This window comes from Myotis daubentonii, chromosome 2 (assembly GCF_963259705.1).
Source record: "Myotis daubentonii chromosome 2, mMyoDau2.1, whole genome shotgun sequence".
NCBI lineage: Eukaryota > Metazoa > Chordata > Mammalia > Chiroptera > Vespertilionidae > Myotis > Myotis daubentonii.
Window position 1 is genome coordinate 199,641,030 of NC_081841.1, and position 19,291 is coordinate 199,660,320.

Sequence of the window (19,291 nt, forward strand, 5' to 3'; positions counted from 1 at the left end):
TGGTTTATTTTTATTTATTTTTAAAATTTCTTGATTGATTAAGTTATTACATATGCATCCTTATCTCCACATTATCCCCCATCCCCCTCCCACTCATGCCCTCACCCCCCTGTTGTCTGTATCCATTGGTTAGGCCTATATGCTTACATATAAGTCATTTGGTTGATCTCTTCCCCTTACCCCCACATTCCCCTACCTTCCCTCTGAGGTTTGACGGTCTGATCGATGTTTCTCTGTCTCTGGATCTGTTTTTGTTCATCAGTTTATGTTGTTCATTATATTCCATAAATGAATGAGATCATGTGATATTTATCTTTCTCTGACTGGCTTATTTCACTTAGCATAATGCTCTCCAGTTCCATCCATGCTGTTGCAAATGTTAAGAACTCCTTCTTTTTTACGACAGTGTAGTATTCCATTGTGTATGGTTTATATGTCTGTCTTTATGTAAGTGCCTCACTATTTTGATTAGCATAGCTTTGTACTATGGGTTGAAATCAGGACATGTGGAACCTTCAATTATGTTCTTCTTCAGGATTGTTTTGGCTATTCAGGGTCCCCTGAGATTCCATATAAATTTTAGGATAAATTTTTGAAAAAATGTTGTTGGGATTTTGGTAGACATTGCAATGAATCTGTAGATCCTTTAAATTTTTTCTTAAATTTATTTATTGATTTGAGAGGAAGGGAGGAGAAGAGGGAGAGGGAGAGGTTGAGGGAGAGGGGGAAAGAGAGAAAGAGAGAGAGAGAGAGAGAGAGAGAGAGAGAGAGAGAGAGAGAGATAACATTGATTTTTTGTTCCTTGTTAGTTGAGTCAATCCTGACTAGGATTGAACTTGTAGCCTTGGCTTATCGGGATGATGCTCTATAACTGAACTACCTGGTCAAGGCCTGTAGATCCTTCTGAGTTGCATTGACGTCTTACCGATATTGTCTTCTAATCCATTAATAGGGCATGCTTTTCCACTTTTGTGTCCCCTTTAATTTATTTCAGTAATGTTTTGTAGCTTTCAGTATACAAGTCATTTGCCTCCTTTAAGTTTATTTTTATCTTTTATTCGTTTTTATGTTATTGTAAATGAAATTTATTTTTTTTATTGTTAGTGTATAGATATACAACTGATTTTTGTGCTTTCCTCATAACTTTAAGAGACCCACCATCATTTGACATCTAGGATTTCTTTTGGGAAATTTGACTCATTCTGAGTCCCATTTTTTTATATGTACTGGCTCCCTCCACCTATTTCTTTAACCCATGGAATTTTTATGGGTTACCTCTTTACCTTTGATGTTCTGAAATTTCACAATGATGTTCCTTGATGTGGATTTTTAAAATTCACTATGCTAACCACTTGGAATATCCTTATGTCCTTTAGTTCTGGGAAACTTATTTAATTTTCCCATTAGTAATTTCCTTTCCATGAATTTTTCTCTTTTATCTTTATAAAATTCTTATTATTTGCGTTTTGGCCCCTTGGGTTCACACCAGATTTTCATACTTTTCTACTTGCGTTTTCTAATTTACTGCCATTTTCTTCTAATTTATGGAGATTTCCTTAACTTTTAATTAAAAAATTTTTTAATAATGCTATTCTGGTTATCAATTTTAATTTCTAGCAGCTCTTTCTTATTTTCAAGGTGAGCATTTTAAATAGCATTTTACTTTTGCTTTCTGGCTGGAAAATCATCTTTTTTTTTTTTTAAATATATTTTATTGATTTTTCACAGAGTGGAAGGGAGAGAGATAGAGAGTTAGAAACATCGATGAGAGAGGAACATCGATCAGCTGCCTCCTGCACATCCCCCACTGGGGAAGTGCCCGCAACCCAGGTACATGCCCTTGACCGGAATCGAACCCGGGACCTTTCAGTTCGCAGGCCGATGCTCTATCCACTGAGCCAAACCGGTTTCGGCTGGAAAATCATCTTATCTCTTGAGGATATTATTGCTCTGTCTACTTTTCTGGCATTTTTTTCTAATTTTTTTTAATATATTTTATTGATTTTTTACAGAGAGGAAGTGAGAGGGATAGAGAGTTAGAAACATCGATGAGAGAGAAACATTGATCAACTGCCTCCTACACACTCCATCCTAGGGATGTGCCCGCAACCAAGGTACATGCCCTTGACCGGAATCGAGCCTGGGACCCTTGAGTCTTCAGGCCAACACTCTATCCACTGAGCCAAACCGGTCAGGGCTCATGTTTGTTTTGAATGTATCCTCTATGAGAAGGATTTCCGCCAGGGTCCGATGATCCTGGGCTCTCTGTCCAGGCATAAGTGGAGGCTGTTGGAGTGGAGGAGCTTCACTGGGAGGGGTACCTATGCGGCTGCCCATGGCCATTTTCATGGCATCCCTCTAGTATCAGGATATGTCGTGTTTTTTTTTTTCTACCAGAGAAGTATCATCCTGCCTCCTGCTTCAGAATCCAGTTGATGGGTGGCAGCGTGTACTCGGTTGCTTGCATTCCGGACACAGAGCAGGAAAAGGTGAGGGTCGTATGTCTCACCATGTAAAGAGTAGACTTTCATAGAATTCTCCTATTGTTACTTGTTGTCTAGGTCCTGTCCTTTGACGAACCCAGCTCCCTGAATTTAGAACCTCTTTGGTTGATTTTTTTCCTTGAGTCACAGGGAAGCTAGATGTCTGGCTGCTTGTGTTGTTGACTCCTGGAAAGGCTCTAAAGAAAGACTTTCAATCCTTTCTCTTCTTTTCACCCCAACTCCCCCACCCACAGGTTTGTTGGCTGAAATTTTGTATCCAGGCTTGCCAACGCCACACTGTTTTGGATATGGTGGCTTTGTATTTAGTATCTGGTGACGTAAGTCCCTCCTCACTATTCTGAATTTTCTTAGGTTTTCTGAGACATTTTTATACAAATCAAAAAGATCACAAAGCATTTCCATAGAATCATACACATATTATTATAATAATTTAATTTAGTTTTCCAAATGATCCTGTTGGGATTCTGACTGAATTCTTATTCATTCTTGTATCTCTAGGGCCTTATGTAGGGCGTGGATCATGTTAGGCATTCAAAAAACATCTGCTACACGGAAATAAACCTCTGATCCCAATTCCTGTGCTCTTCCTATTACCATGTCCTTTTTGATTTGTACTCACATCACAGAGCCAGCTGGTAGCAGAACCAGAAGAACTCAGGTGTCATAACTCACCATCCAGTGCCTTTTACCACACGTGCCTGTAAAACAATTCTGAGCAGTTACACACAGTCCAGTGTCCAAGCCATGCCCGTGCAATTGGAAGGCCACAGAGCCATGGAGGCCAAAGTGCTTTAAAATCCCAAAGAAATATCTCACCTGGGCCAACCGGTCTCCAGCCCATAACTAGCTTCTGTGCGGGGGAATAGGATGGGCGTCCTCTAGCCCGGATGGGTACCTTTAGAGTGGGGTAGAGCGAATGTTGCCGAGTGTATTTATGTTTTCCCATAGGAGGAGCCATATTTCAATGGCATAAATGTGAGTGCAAAAGTAGGATGGTTTATCTGCCATGTCTGATCCATGTGGAGTTTTAGTAATAAAGTTTATTAGGGCCCCTGATTTAATATGACACATTTCCAGTGCAAATTACTCTGAGATCATCGTGTTCACAAAATATGACAGAAATCTTTTAAGTGTGAGCATAAGTTCTGAATTAATTTAATCACCCAGTCTGGGAAAAGGCATGTGGTTTAAAACATAATATTACGCAATTATTCACTGGGCTCCTCCATGTCTCTTTCACCCACCCCCCACTTCCCATGGCACCTTTCAAAAGCCCTTCTTCCTATCTCGAGTCCCCTGGCCTCTTCTCAGGGAGGTTTGGAAGAGGATGTACTAGCGTGGCCAAGGCCAGAGGGTCCATCCTTCTGTGCCTGGGGGCCCTTGAGCACAGCTGTTTTCAGTTCTTAATGGTGCCCACTCCAAGGGAATGGACAGGGACTGATGTGAAAATGGTGCTTAGCCTCTATGATACACCTCCTGTTAGTGGTTTGGGAGGTGGCGGGAGAGTGAGCATGACATAACATTGGAGGGCCACGGCTGCAGGAGCACAGACACAACCCCTCCATCGTTCCAGATGGGAAAAGAATGACAGCAGCCAAACACAGGCCCGGGCTCTCAAACGCACATGAAATCACTATGTAAATTGTGAAATACAAGTCATGGTTCTATTTATCTCCTGGCAGTGTAAAACTAAAACAGAACAACATTTCCATCAAGATAGAGAATAGAAATAAAGAAAAAGGATGATTCCTTTGGCATAACTGACCAATATGACTTTTGGGGTCTATCTTGTGAACAGAACTATGACCATCTTGTCAAAGAAAAAAGTAACCCATACTCCCCACTCCTGCTCAGATTTTATAGGAGCCGGGCTCGGCTTCCTGCTCACTCACTAAGTCACTTCCTAGGCAATCCTGTGCTTTTCCTGGGCCTTATGCTCCTCTTGTCCTTTCCGAGTAGAATGGGACCCTGGGCCAGAGGAAGCCCAAGTCCTCCAAAGACATGCTCTGGTGCGGCCTTCTGATGTGTTTCCTATTTCAGCATCCAAGCTGAGAAGGGAAGGACCCCCTGAGTGCCCAGGGATCAGACCTTTTTCCTGACTGTGGTGCTTCTGACACTAGAACAGGAATGTGCTCCAAGTGGATAAGCTCCTCAGAGGTGGCCACTAGCAGCTCAGAAGGGAGGCACTCCCACAGTCCTCATTTCATGGGGGGCACCATGGAGAGTGACTATCATTCCTAGTTCAGCTTCCCCCATCACATGTAGGAACTGCCAACAGCAAGACCTCAGAGTGAGGTTTATTTATTTATTTATTTATTTATTTAGTTAGTTAAAAGTATATTTTTATGGATTTCAGAGAGGAAGGAAGAGGGAGAGAGAGATAGAAACATCAGTGATGAGAGAGAATCATTGGTCAGCTGCCTCCTGCACGCCTACACCGGGGATCAAGCCTGAAACACCGGCATGTGCCCTGATAGGAATTGAACTGCGACCTCCTGGTTCATAGATTGAAGCTCAACTACTGAGCCACACTGGCTGGGCTAAGAATGAGTTTTATCAAGAGACCCCCACACCTCTCCTAGAGAGAAGTGGCAGCAGCTGCCTTTTCAACAAGGAGGAGCTGTTGGAGGGATGTTCTCCTGGCTGAGGAAACTGTACTCCATCCACCCCACACCCAAAGGGCTCTGGTGCTGGGCCACCTTCTCCTCTGTGCCTTGGTCTGTGTGAACCCCCCTGGCTGGTAGCCTTCCTCCCATTTCTGGAGCTTTCTTCTCCTTGGAGGTCTGCTCAGGTCCCACCTCGTCCATAAAACTTTCCCAGAAAAAAACAGTCAACAATAATGTCTTTCTTCATGGGCCTCCCATTGCATTTGCTACTTAAAATATACCTTTGGCACTTAGTGATATTCCCGTTAGCTCTTGCATTGTGTCCTGTCTTCTTTTGTTCTCTAATTACTTCCTGAGGGCAAGTCTTGTCTGACCAGCCAGGCTATAAATGCCAGCCCCGTCCAACATGTTGGGGAGGGAGGCTCCCAGTGGATTCTTGCCTATTTAAATCAGGGAGGAAACCGGAGCCTGGTTTATGCGATGCGGGTCAGGGTTGGGGATGTGCCAGCCTTCCTGAGGAGTGGACTGTGCCCTCAGCTGGGCAGGGTCTGAGGAGCCGGAACACAGGACATGTTCTCCTCTGGTTTTCTACGCCTGCCTTTTCACCCCCTACACTGGGGAGAACCTGGCCAGCCTGCACCTCCGTCTGTTCTCAGGACCTCTGGCCTCTGTGCTTCTCTCTCCAGTGACAGTACTTGAATCCCCCATTTCCTTGTCTATAAATCTAAACCTTTTAAAAATCAGCTCTAGCCTTAACCGGTTTGGCTCAGTGGATAGAGCATCGGCCCGTGGACTGAAGGGTCCCGAGTTTGATTCAGGTCAAGGGCACGTACCTCAGTTGCAGGTTCCCCAGCTTTGGTCAGGGTGTGTGCAGGAGGCACCAATCCATGTGTCTCTGTCACACTGATTTTTCTCTCTGTCTTTCCCTCCCTCTTCCTCTCTCTCTAAAAATCAATGGAAAAATTTCCTCAGCTGAGTATTAACAACAAATAAAAATAAAATAAAGATAGTTTAAAAAAAAATCAGCTCTAATGCCATCTTTTCCAGAAAGTGTAGCCTGATCCCTCAGCTGAAAGCTCCCTTTCACTTCACTGAATCCCACTGGCATCCATTTACATCTCTTTGATGGGGCTGGTCCCCTTCTCTTTTTAGTTACAATATTTGTTCAGGAACTCCTTTTTTTGTATTAACTTTTCTATTGTTGCTGTAACAAATGACCACACACCTAGTGGCTTAAAAAACACAAATTTACTATCTTACAGTTTTGCAGGTCAGAAGTCCAACATGGACCTCACCGGGCAAAAGTCAGGTGTCAGCAGGTCTGCATTCCTTCTGGGGACTCTGGGGGGGGGGGGAGGGCTCCGTTTCCTTGCCCTTCCTAGCTCTAGAGGACATCCCCATTCCTTGGCTTGCGGCCTCCTATCTTCAAAGCCAGCAGCATCGAATTCATTGGCTCTGCTTTCAATGTTACGTTACTTTTGATGATTCACAGGTTAGATTGGGCCCACCTGGATAACCCAGGGTCATCTCCCATCTCAAGTCCTTAACTTGAATCACATTTTTAACTTTAATTCCCTTTTGCCATGCAACGTAACATATCCACAGATTCCTGAGATTAGGAGGGGGCATTTTTGGGGGAGGGCATTATTCTGTGCACTACTTCCCCTTTAGGTTGTTCCTTAAGGTTGTTCAATATGTATTTTTAAAAATTCAGGTAAGTTTTAAGCACAGTTTAGCACAGTTAAGAGCTGGGGATTTAGAGAGGGGTGAGACATAATATCTTCCCTCAAGAAGTTTAAAACCTGGTAGGCAAGACAGACACAGGAACAATGAAAAGCAACTGACCAGGGTGGTAGTGGAAATGATTGTGGGGAGTGGGTGGAGGTATTTCAGAGAAGGGGTAGGTGACATTCTCTGGAGTAAGTAGGGTGGGGGCTGGTTGGGAAAGACCTCACCAAGGAAGTGGCAATTGATTAGGTTCTGAAGAACAGGCCATGCTCACCGAGGGGATCGCCAGGAGGCAGCCTGGTGTTTGGAGGGATATCATACATGGTTTGGGTTGCTGTAGCATTAGGCATGGGAGAGGGGCAAGTGGTGGGGAGAGGAGTCTGGAAAGGTTGGCAGGAGCTGGGTCACAGAGGCCTTTTATGCCAAGAAACTGGGATCGATAGTTGTGGGAGATGAGGAGGCCTTTGAGGGCTTAAGGAAAATTATGCCAGAAAGTTTGATGGAAAACCATAAGGGAGTAGTGACACACAAGCCGAGAGGAAAGAATGTCACAAAGGGGTGATGATGCATCAACAGTGTGAACATTCGAAGGAGGTCGGGTCATCAGAGGAATGCTCCCCATCATTGGGTTTGACAGCGAGGAGATTTCTGGTGTCCTCAGTGGGAGCAGTTTCCATGGAGAGGTGGGGCCAGAGGCAGCCTGCAGTGGACTGAGGGGTGATTGGGGGGGTGAGAAGGGAAGGACACGTGGTAACAGCAACTTGGCCAACAAAATGAGGAGAGCTGTGGGTGCTAGAGACCACGAGGATCTTGGGAAGATCCTGTGGGCCAGATCTGTACCTTCTCTACCTCTGGAGGTCACCCCAGCACCTACCACAGTGTGAGACGCGTGTAGATATTCCGTAATGTGTGAAGAACGGCGGAGCGCACCTCACGCGTTTCCTGGAAGAGGCTGTGGCACCATCTCGGATTTGCTCACCAGGGATGCCTTGCTGTCCAGCGGGGTTCTGGGAAGCAGCTGAAGGCATGAGCTCTGTTCCCAATCACGTGCTTTCCCGAAGCTCGGAAGGCAGACGGCCAGGGTGTCAACACCTCAGGTCACACCACATAACGCAGAGCCTAATTTGACTTTCAGGCTGATGTCAACATTTCGTTACCTTGCTGCGAAGCCCAACTTGAAGACTACGTTAATTTACATTTGCCTGCGCTCCAATAATGCGTTCCAGATCAGCGCCGGCAACTGTGACACTGAGGTAGATGCTGGCATTTCCTGGATAAAAAACCCTCCTTCCTCGTGTGCGGGAGACAATTTCGGGGCATTAGTTCCTTGGGGGAAGTTCCACCAGCTCACCAGGTAGGGTAATCCCATTTAAAACCAGGGAGCCACCACACGTGAAAAGAGACTCGTCCTTCATACTGAGGCGATGGCATTGTTATGGGCGCCCCAGTTTCAGGACCATTCTTCTCAAGGTTAAAATAATTCCCCCAAGCTCTAGCTGGTTTGGCTCAGTGGGTAAAGTGTCAGCCTGCGGACCAAAGGGTTCAATTCCGGTCAAGGGCACATACCTTGGTTGCAGTCTCCTTCCCGGCCCAGGCCCTGGTTGGGGCTCGTGCAGGAAGCAACCAATCGATGTGTTTCTCTCACATCAATGTTTCTCTCTGTCTTTCCCTCCCTCTTCCACTCTCTCTAAAAATCAATGGCAAAATATCCTAGGGTGAGAATTACAAAGATAATAATAATAATTTCCCCCATAAGGTTGGATGCGCATCCCCAGCCCACATGTGGGGAAGCAGGACTCAGGCAGAGTCACAGGGAGAGTCCTCTGGGCTCTGTCTCTGGGACACCAGCCCAGGTCCAGGTGCACAACGAGCCCTCCTGGAAGGTGTGCGTGTTTCTAGTGCCGCAGCCCCCCACCTGGAGTTCGTGTGGAGGGGGTGACGGGAAGGATGTGGAGTTCTCTGGACTCTGAGTGCACTGTCTCCCGTGCTGCCTCTCCCCCCAGCATCCCAGCCTTGGTTTTGACCTCTGTCCTCCCTCCCCATCCCCCTCTGACTGTCCTCAGGGCTTGGTCCCTTCTCGGCTTCTCTTCCTGCCCTCCAGCACCAGCAGATGCTCCCCATTCTAGTTTTATTATTTTATTTCCATTATTTTTTTTGGGTGTGCGCGTGCGTGTCTGTCTCTGTTCCTAAGCCGCGAGCCTCTGTGTCTTATTTAACTCAGTGTCCTCAGTGCCCAGCACAATGCTTGGGGCCAGGCAAGTTCACGGAACAGAAGAACAAATTTATAAACATGCCACTGCTGGCCATCCTTCAAGGCTCACCCAGCTCACTCTCTACTGCCCAATTTCTTTCAGACCAATCATCTCTCAATCCTTACCCTTTATTCAACAAGCATTTATTGAGCACCTATTATGGCATTTGGTGCTATGAATAAATTTGACTAGATTCCTGTCTTCAAGAAATGTTAGGAATAGTTGAAAATATAGGTAGGTTACTCAACAATTGAGATAGATGCTATTATAGTGAAACAGTTGCAGACTAATAAAGGCCATTTTTAATAACCTTAGAAGATTTATTTTAGTGAACGTTTTATCACTTTGGTGCTAGAATGAAATTTTAATGGAGCCAAGCATAAAACCCTGAATTTGCTCTTCTGTTGTATCACAGAGTAAACATTTTTCTAAATTAGAAAATAATGTGTTTATTATAGAAATTCAGGAAAATATAAAAGTAAAAAGGAGAAATAAAATTATTAACTCACATTCAGAGATAACTACTGTTAACTTTTGGTATATATCCTTTTAGCCTATTTATTATCTACCCATAACTGCCTTTTTTTTTAAATTTTAGAAACACAAAACATAAAGCTGGAATCCTGAGAGTTTTCATTCCTTTTTCCCCTTTTATTATAAACACTTTATTATGAAATATTATAAAAATATGATTGTTAATGACTATGTAATATGACTGTACCATGATTAAAATTAAAAGTATTCTTATTGCATTGGATTAAGATGGTTTTCAATTTTTCTTTATGATAATTAGTAAGAAAATCTTTGTATAAAATTCTGTATTATTTACCTATTTTTTTCCTTTTTGAGGCATTCATCTTTTTCCTATTGATTTTTTAAAAGCCCCTTTACATATTAAGAGCATCCATCTCCTGGCATATTTATTAAAAATATATTTCCTGGTCTGTCTTTTAATTTTGCTTAGTATAAGGTTTTTAAAGCCAGAAAGGATATTTGAGGACTTTAAATCTAACTCCCTCATCTTAAAAACAAGAAAACTAAAGCCAAAATGTTCAGGTGACTCCCGGATGGCTTAGAGAGCCTGCAGCAGGGCAAGCCTAGAACCCAGGACCCTGGGGCCCTCAGTTGGGAACCCTCAGCGTCTCCTCCAGCCATGCGCACATCAGTACTGATCGGGTGTCAAGTTCTTTGCTTTCCAATGGGGTCATTTGTGCTGGTGTTGCCTTCCCATGTGAAGGGCAGGGGTTGTCTCTCAAACCTGTTCTCCATCTTCCCATCTGTTCCCGACCCTCCTTTCCTGCCTCCTGCACATTACTTAGCACACGGCTAGGAATTTGACCAGTACTTTTTGGTTGATACACTGGTTTTTAAAGAGTGTCCAGTAATGATGATGCAAAGTATCTCCTTCCATGCTTACAGTCAATCCACAAGGAAGGCAAGGCCTAGTGCAGATGGTGAGGAGAGCAGACTTGCCAGGACTTACGCAAGATCTCAGCTAGACCACGGCAGCACCAGGACTGCAACAACGTTCTTTTGACTTCAAACTCTCAGTTCTTTCTGCTGCACTGAGTTCTCTTTCCCACAGGCCCTTGCTTCTGCCCCACAACCCCCAACTGGGGCAAAGCAGGCTGTTGTTTTTGACTCTGGGGAGGGTTGAAGAGGTGGAGCAGGAGGCCAGCTGGTCACTCCTTTTCGTACAGGGAGCCAGGACCATGGGGCGAGGTCTTGCTGACTGAAAGCTCAGAAACCCGTGAACTGGAGCCAATGTCATGGATGCAGAGGGTCAAGCAGAACTCCACCTGGGTTTTTATTTTCTTTATTATTTTTATTGAGGTAAAATTCATATAACACACGACTTAATCTTTTTAAAGTGAACAACGCTGTAGCATTTAGTAGTTTGCAATATTGTGCATTACTTCTATCTAGCCCCAAAACATTTCCATCGCCCCACTCCTATCTAGCTCCAAAACATTTCATCACCCCAAATAAAACCCGGACGCACTGAACAGTCAGGCCTCACTCTCCCCTTCCCCAGCCCTTGGCAACCCCTGGTTGACCTTCTGTGTCTGTGGATTTACCTCTTCTGGAGATTTCATGTGCATGGACCCATCCACCACGTGACCTTTGAGCCTGGCTTCTTTCACTTCGCATCGTTTTCAAGAACTGCCATGTACGGCAGCTGCCAGAACCTACCTCCTTTTTATGCCTGCGTGATATCCCGCTGTATGGATGGCCACATTTGTCTACCTATTCACCTGTTGATGGACATTTAGTTTGTTTCCACTCAGCCAGGATCCCTCCAGTCCTAAAATCAACCCTCTCTAGAGCCACCACCAGGACCCCTGTTGGAAGATGCCTTTCTCTAGGGGAGAAAGACGCCTCCGGGGAGCCCAGCTGAGGAGCAGAGGTGTGAACGCGGTGAAGGAGCTCTCTTTTGGGGGATTCTTAGGCCCCTGGCATGGGTGGGTGGCGCAGTGATGTGGTGGGGAGTGTGGACCCCCCTCCTGGCCCAGGGCTGCTCTTCGGGTCCCCACAGGCAGGAGAGGAGCCGCCCGCAATCCTCTCTCCTCCACTTCGTTCACAACTTCAATTAGCCCATGAACTCGAGATGCTTCATCAGCTGGCTGGATCAGCAGCAAAATTAAGCCGTCACGTTTATGAACTGCCCTGCGAGTTCTGGGAGGGACTCTGCATATTTTACATTTAATAACTTGCCTCTCGTTTTTATTTATAATGTTAATAATGATTTGGGGGTTGCTCTGGGCGAGCGCAGGGAGAGAGAGAGAGAGAGAGAGAGAGAGACTTTGACACAGAAAGAGGGGAGGACATGTGACAGGGATGACAGCTCTTACCCCTGTTATTACCGGCCCCTGCCCTTCCCTACCCCACAGGAAGGAGGGGCAGCCCCCATGCAGGTGGTTGGTTGCTCGGGCCTTGCGGACTGCTCTTTCTCTGGGGGCCCAATGACCAGGAGCTGGGCCGGAGTGCTGGCATGTTACTGTCTGCCTGCTCTGACGTGGTGTGGACTCCAGGGCACTCGGTGGGCTTTAGGAAGGCCAGTCCACAAGTGGGGGCCTTCTTCCCCTCTTTCCTGCCCTCAGGCCTGCCTCTCCAGCTTCCCCTCAGACCTGTCCGAGGGGGAACAGGTACCAGATTGGATGAAAGAAACAGGGGTTTTGCCCCAGACATGTTTCAGAGAGTGCCTGTGTGATTAGAGTGTCCCTTAGCATCTTTCAGGATGAGTGTTGTAGTGACTCCTCATTTTGGATATGAGGACATTAAGGTCTAGAGAGGCCAAGTAACTTCCCAGATGACCAGCTGGTGACCTGTAGCACTAGAGGGGCCGGCGGGCGGGGGATTCCCATTTCAGGGTGGGGAGTGGGGAAGCTGGCCTCTTAGCTCACCCACCTGGGCTCAGTCTGCAGCTCTGCCTCTGACTAGCCCCGGTTCTCTGGGCCTCAGTTTGCTCTCCTGTAACACAGGAGTAACCCAAATGTCCATTGCACAAGATTGCCGGGCCATATACTCAAGATCAAGGCGGTGAAAGCTCTTGTAAATTAGCGATCGCCATACGTGTCATTGTTGATTGTTTTCTACTGGGACGCGCCCTGGGCCACGTGGTTGCTGGGGACGCTCTAGGGAAGGGGTTTCAGAAAGGGCTCAGTTGGTGAGGATCTGAGGCTCGGGTGCCTCATGGTCGCTCTGGGCTCCCCTCTGCAGTGGCATCTCCGAAGCAGCCATTGACAATACCTAACTGAATGGGCGTGGCTGTGTGATGAAACTGGATTCACAAACACAGGCTGGGGCTGGATTTGTCTTGCAGGCCATAGTTTGTCGACTCCTGCTCCAAAGCAGCACGCTCTGGGGCGAAAAGCACTGACTTTGAGAACGCAGGGCTGTCTGGAAAAAGAGTCCCCTGAGAAATAGCCACTGCTTCACAAGAACATTTTTTTTTTTTATCTGCAAATTTTCCCCACCAAGAATCTAGTGCTAAAGGCTCCATTTCCGCTGGCCTCCTGTGGGTGCCTGCAAAGGGAACTGCACAGGCCTGGTCTCTGAACTCCGGGGGTTGGCTCAGCGTATGCCCAGGAAGCGGGAAAGACTCGTCATCACCTCAGATGCTCCCATTTGGGACAATCGAGGCAGCGCTGCTGCACCAGGGTCTGTGGTTGGAAAGATTACCCTGCTTTCTCCCAGAGCTGGCTCTTCCCTGAATGTGTCCATCGCCATTGCCCTGGAGGAGAAGCGGGGCAAGGGGAGGAGGGAGAACCCAGAGAATGCTGGCGATGGGAGGCGGCGGAACGGGGCAGGACCGCAGCCACTTACTTTTACTGTTCACCTGCCATATGCCAGGCTTTGCGCCCGTGTCGCCCAGACAGCAGATCCAGCCTTCTCTACCACCCGACAAGGCAGATTACGATTGCCATCTTACAGGCGGGGTAGCAGAGATCCAGACGGGTTAGGTGCCGCCCAGGGGAGTGAGAGGCGAGTTCCCATGCAGCTGCTTCTACTGATTCCCTAGCTCGTCACCCTCCCACTACACCCACTGCCAGGAGGCCTGGAAGCTCCTTAGCACGCATTCTCCTGCTCCCAGCACACCCTCTTCCTCGAGGCAAACCTGAGACATGGGGTGGTAGAGTTGGGAAAGGATGGACTAAAAATCAGGGATCTGAGCCCGAGCTCTGCCCTTAAATTGCCGCCTGACCTTGGGCAAGACAAAGGCACTCGCTGGGCCTCAGTTTCCTCACCTGTGCACCGAGATCGTCCTGACGGCACCGTCCAGCTCTGCATTCTCAGAGCTTCTCTGCAAATAGCCTGTGGGGGCCAATCCATTCTGCTTCTCCCCATCTGGCTGCTCAGCAGGAGGAAGGGAGGGAGGAGGCAGCAGCAGGAAAGCAAGGTCAATCAATTCCAGCCAAGACCAAAGCCTAAGAGATAGGGCGTGGCGTGCTGAAAGATGACGGCTGGCAAAAATCATTAGAAGCATCTTTCAACAATCTATATGCCGTTATCGATCTTGTTATAGATCATCTTCTTCCATTCCTCCCCCTACCTTCTTTTTTTTTCCCTCTCTCTCCCCAAGATCTTCTGGATCAATACAGCAAGTGCATTGAGACTGTAGCAACACATTTAAAACCTTATAAAAGGTTATTTAGTTGCTAACAGTGCAGTGGTTTCTGCAAAGCCTGCCAAAAGGTTACAGCTTTTTGGGGATCATAAATTACAGACGACAGGAAAAAAGTAAGTGCGGTTTTCTTTATTGTCTCGATGATGGATGGACTCCTGAACAGGGCAGAAAATACATCATATCACCTTTAATGGGCGTGCATTTCTGCAGCCATAACTCACAATTTTAAAATAGAAAATGGTGAAATATGGCATTGTATATTCCACTTGTGACATATTTATGAGTCCTTGCCTTCTTATAAATACAGTGATTGCTATTTCAAAGCACCATGTCAGGTATGAGCTGAGCACAAACAGCTGGCGCGGCTGAAAAATTATAGCCAGAGTGGACGTTTTCAAAAACTCTCTCTCGCAGCAGTAAATTTACAGTGTTTGCACTAACTGTTATTAAAACCAAATCCATATCTTGGCAACAGGAACCCATTGCTCAGGAACAGCTGGAGTGACAGTGTGCCCTGACAGCTGGGGTGAGCTCTAAACTTGGCCGCGGTGCACATCGAGGAGAGAACAGGGAACATCGTGGGCCTCGGACAAAGACCAGGGGCCTCCGGCTCGCAGGCCTGGAGCCCCGGCCGGGTCCCCCCTGGGCCCACCTCTGTCTCCGTCTGACCACCGAGTCTAGTCATGCTGCTTCCAGCTCTTTCCCTGGGCTGGCCAGGGATCCTCTCCTCACAGTGTTCTGTCTAGGCCTTTGAGACGCTCATCCCCACTCCCTCCCGCTCCCATCTCTCCACCTAGTGAGTCATTTTGGTGTCTGGAGAGGGAAGCAACAGAGCTGAGAAACCTCAGAGGGAGACAGAGTCCAGTGGGGCCGGCTTGTGTTGAGGAGGTGGGGACGGGAGTGGGGTCTGGGGAGGGGGTGTGATGAGGCTGCGGGCAAAGAAAAGACGGGATATAAAAAGCCAGATGGTCTGTCAATAAAAATAATTTTCAATTCAACCAAAATTTGTCAAGTGCCTGTTATGAGTCAGGCATATGTTTAAGGGATGGAAATATAAACAACGAATAAGACATCATTTTTACTCTCAAGGAGCTTACAGTCTACAGACCACCTAATATTTTTATGTTTTCTAAATTCTTTCCTTCTCTGATATTTTATTTGGCTGTTTCAACAACTAAAGAAAACACACGGCATCTTAGATGAAACGCCAGACATTATGTTGAATGAAAGGAGACAAAAGGTTACCTACTTTAGGATTCAACTTATATGGAGTTAAAACAGGCGAAACTGATCTATGGGCAAATAAGTCAGAACAGTGTTTAGCACTGGGGGGCAGGCGTGGGGAGGGCCTGTGGGAGTCCGGGGGTGCTGGAAGTGAATGGTCTACATCTTGCTTTAAGTGGAGGGTGCACGGGGCATATATAATTAAAACCCATTGCTCTGTAAAGCTAAGATTGGTGCACTTTACAAACTTTATATTTGTTAGACCTCAACTCTCCCATTTCCCCACCCATAGGCAGGCATCGGTACTTTGCTGTATAGGTGGGGAGACTGGGCACTTGCCCAAGGACACACAGGTGGCCTCAGAGGAAGCTCCAATTCTACTCTCAAGCCAACACCTTTTATTTCAATGCATTCTCGCTTTTTAGATGAACTTCTCAGAGTGGGCCTACTCATCAAATAGTGGCCTCTTGGTTCAAACAGTGGTTTTCTGGCAGCTGTACCTACAGCCCCCCACAACACACACACACGCGCACACACACACACACACACACACACACACACACACTCACTGGGAACCTGATGTAAGAAGAAGAGAGGATCTACTCTACACCAAGTGGGTGACTAGGGAAGGTCCAGCTTTCCTGGCACCCACAGGCCCTCACCATCTCTACTGTGAACTTGGTGTCTCTGGAAAATGAGGTTTGAAGACTGATGGTCCAGTGATGTCTAACTCTGGCTTTTCCATATATCCAGAACATTCCCATTAATATAAAGGGATGGGTATAAGATTCACACAAACATTTGGGACTAATTTTATATATTCATTCATTCATTCATTCATTCATTCATTCTTTGTTTCAACATTTGCAGAAATCCTATTTGTTGGCAGGAAGTATTGGCTACATCTATGCAGAGGGCTGGGGGTTCAAGATAATAATGAAGTGGGAATTGCCAATTAATGAGGGGGGCTTTCTGTCTAGACTGGCAGCAGGGACAGATGAATTCTGCTCAACGTGGTAGCTGAGAGGACTTCATGGAGGCGGTGATGTTGATGGTGGCTTTTTAAGGATGAGTAGAAGTTCCCCAGGAAGAGATGAAGGGAACAGGAGGAGCAGAGTCTGTGGTACCAGGAACATGGTTTGCAAGGGGAGGGCCTGAGAGGAGACTGAAAAGCTAGGGTGGGGACGCATTTTTTAGAAGATGCTAAATATCACCCTTAAGGAGCTAGGCTTCACCCTGTCAGTGTAAGAAGTCCTAGAGACTTTGCACAGGGGCTGGATGTGTCAGACCTGTGACTGAGCCAGCTGCTCTGCAGCACGAGGAAGCCTGGTGTGGCATGAGGGGGACTGATGCTGGGGAAACAGCTGACTCCGCCAGGAACTTCTGAGTGGGATGCACAGTGGGTAACGCTGATCTCTGAGGGGACTGCAAGCTCTAAGGTGGTATAATCCACCACAACCACTATTCAAAAAGGTTGGGAACTATTTATAGGTCCAACCCAATATTCTTACCCATATGTGTTTTTTTGGGGGGTAGGGGTGGGGGGTGGGGAGGGAGGTTGGGAAGAATGAGGCGCTAGTATTTTTGTGTAAGATTTTAATAGAAATATCTGTTCAGTCGTAAAAGAAATACATGCTTCTTGTAAAAACAAATCAAACCATATGATAAGAACAAGTTAGAATGCACTGAAGGTCAACTTGGGCCTTGTTATTTTGCCCAAATCTGATATTTGGCTTCAGCTGTGGGCTTGGCCTTTGGAAAGCCAGATAGTCTATGGGAATGTGAATGTCACTTCTGGCAACCCCGAACCTGTGTGTGATTGCTTCATACCTAATCACAATAACAGCGGAGATATGAACAAGGTGTGGCATTCAGATTCATTAATTGCTAGACATTCATTTTGAAATAGAGACAAACCCTCCAGCTGGAGCCTGGAGAGGTAATCTCTTTTGTGTTTTACATGTTAAAATCTTGTCAACCAGAGGAAGCAAAAATGTGCATTTATTATTGCAGGAGTGAAGTGCTGCAGTACGTTTGAGTGTCGAAGTTGTTAATTTTATGTACAAAGGTAATGGACATTCAAATAGTTGAACAAATAGGGGAGAAGCTGACACTGCAATTGGTAGGAGAGAATGTGCTAAGGAGACAGCTTTGGGAAAAATATGACATCTTCATATCCTTTTTGGGAACCAAAAATATAATAAAAAATTAAAAAATAACAAGACAAAAAGGTAGATTAGTGCTGCGGACTAAATGTATTTCCCTCCAAATCATGTTGAAACCCCACATCTCAATATGATGGTATTTAGAGGTCAGGGGTTTGGGAGATAATTAGGGGAGATGAAGTCATGAGTATGGGCCCCTTGATGAGATTATCCTATCTGATTAAAAGGGTAATATGCAAATTGACCATCACTCCAACACACAAGATGGCTGCCCCCAAGTGGTCAAAGATGGCCACACCCATGTGGACACAAGATGGCCTGTAGGGGAGGGCAGTTGGGGGCAACCAGGCTAGCAGGGGAGGACAGTTGGGGGGACCAGGCCTGCAAGGGAGGGCAGTTAGGGGTGACCAGGCTGGCAGGGGAGGGCAGTTAGGGACAATCAGGCTGGCAGGGGAGCAGTTAGGCATTGATCAGGCTGGCAGGGGAGTGGTTAGGGGCAATCAGGCAGGCAGGCAGGTGAGTGGTTGGGTGCCAGCAGTCCTGGATTGTGAGAGGGATGTCAGACTGCCCGTTTAAGCCCTTAAGGGCTTAAACGGGCAGTCTGACATCCCTCGAGTGGTCCCAGATTGGAGAGGGTGCAGGCTGGGCTGAGGGACACACCCCCACCCCCCCATGCACAAATTTTGTTTACTGGGCCTCTAGTTGTTTTTATAACAGACCATGTGTCTGAGGATACAGCAAGAAGACACTGCCTGTGAACCAGGAAGAGGTTCCTTGCCAGACAGCAAATCTGCTGGCACCTTGCTCTTGGACTTCCAGCCTCCAGAACTGTGAGAAGTAGATGTTTGCTGTTTACATTTATGGTAATTTGTTATAACAGCCTTCAGTTGACTAAGACAATTAGATTATGTCATTAAATCTTATTTTACAGAATTATTTGTTGTAATAACATTCATGACATTAAGCAAAACAACCTTTCAGAACTGTTTTTAGTTTTTAAATGTTTAATTCTATTTAGGCTGTGAATCTTTCAAGCAAAAAGCCTTGTCTGAGAATCCTTCACATCTTGTGAGGATGAATAAAGACAGGACGTCAGCTTTATCACCCGAGCATTTCAAAAGGAGGAAACACTCCGAAATCACATACAACATCTATGATAAATGATCTGGATTCAGACATAATAGAGAAAAGGAAAAGAATGGAGAAAAAAGACGCTGTTAGAGGAAAATGAGACTCCCCTCAAATACATTGCTTCTCACCTACCTTGGTTGAAAGCGACCATCTCTTCAGTGACACAAATGGACAACAGAAAGGCCATCCTTTCTGCTGACGGCCCAGGAAAACTGTGTTACACTTGAGGTCAGCCCTCCAAACTTCAATATAGTTTTAATGTAAAATTGCGATGATAAAGTTGTCATATAAATTAGGTATACACTTTGGCCTCCTCTTTGGCTGAATTTTAACACTTGACCATTTGGCATTAAGTAGAATGTACCTCTAGGTATAAGTTGAAAAACCTTTTTTCTCCCAACCTCAAGTCTGTTCTCCACAGGTAACCACTGCATCTAGTGTATTTTTTTTCAAACTTTTAAAATGTAGCTATAAAATATTTGTATTGTTTTTCTTGCAACGATGGGATTATACCATGGTACTTTTCAATAATTTTCTATTTACCACTCAATAA

General features: G+C 46.1%; 1 long non-coding RNA gene across 1 annotated transcript in view; it reads left to right on the forward strand.

Annotated features, from left to right (window-relative positions):
- Window positions 1-9,746, forward strand: part of LOC132228653 (uncharacterized) — a 47,124-nt gene extending 37,378 nt beyond the window's left edge. The window contains exon 3 of the long non-coding RNA XR_009451396.1: window positions 7,974-9,746. This is a non-coding gene — a long non-coding RNA (uncharacterized LOC132228653). The remainder of the gene's footprint in view (window positions 1-7,973) is intronic.
- The last annotated feature ends 9,545 nt before the right edge of the window (window positions 9,747-19,291 follow it).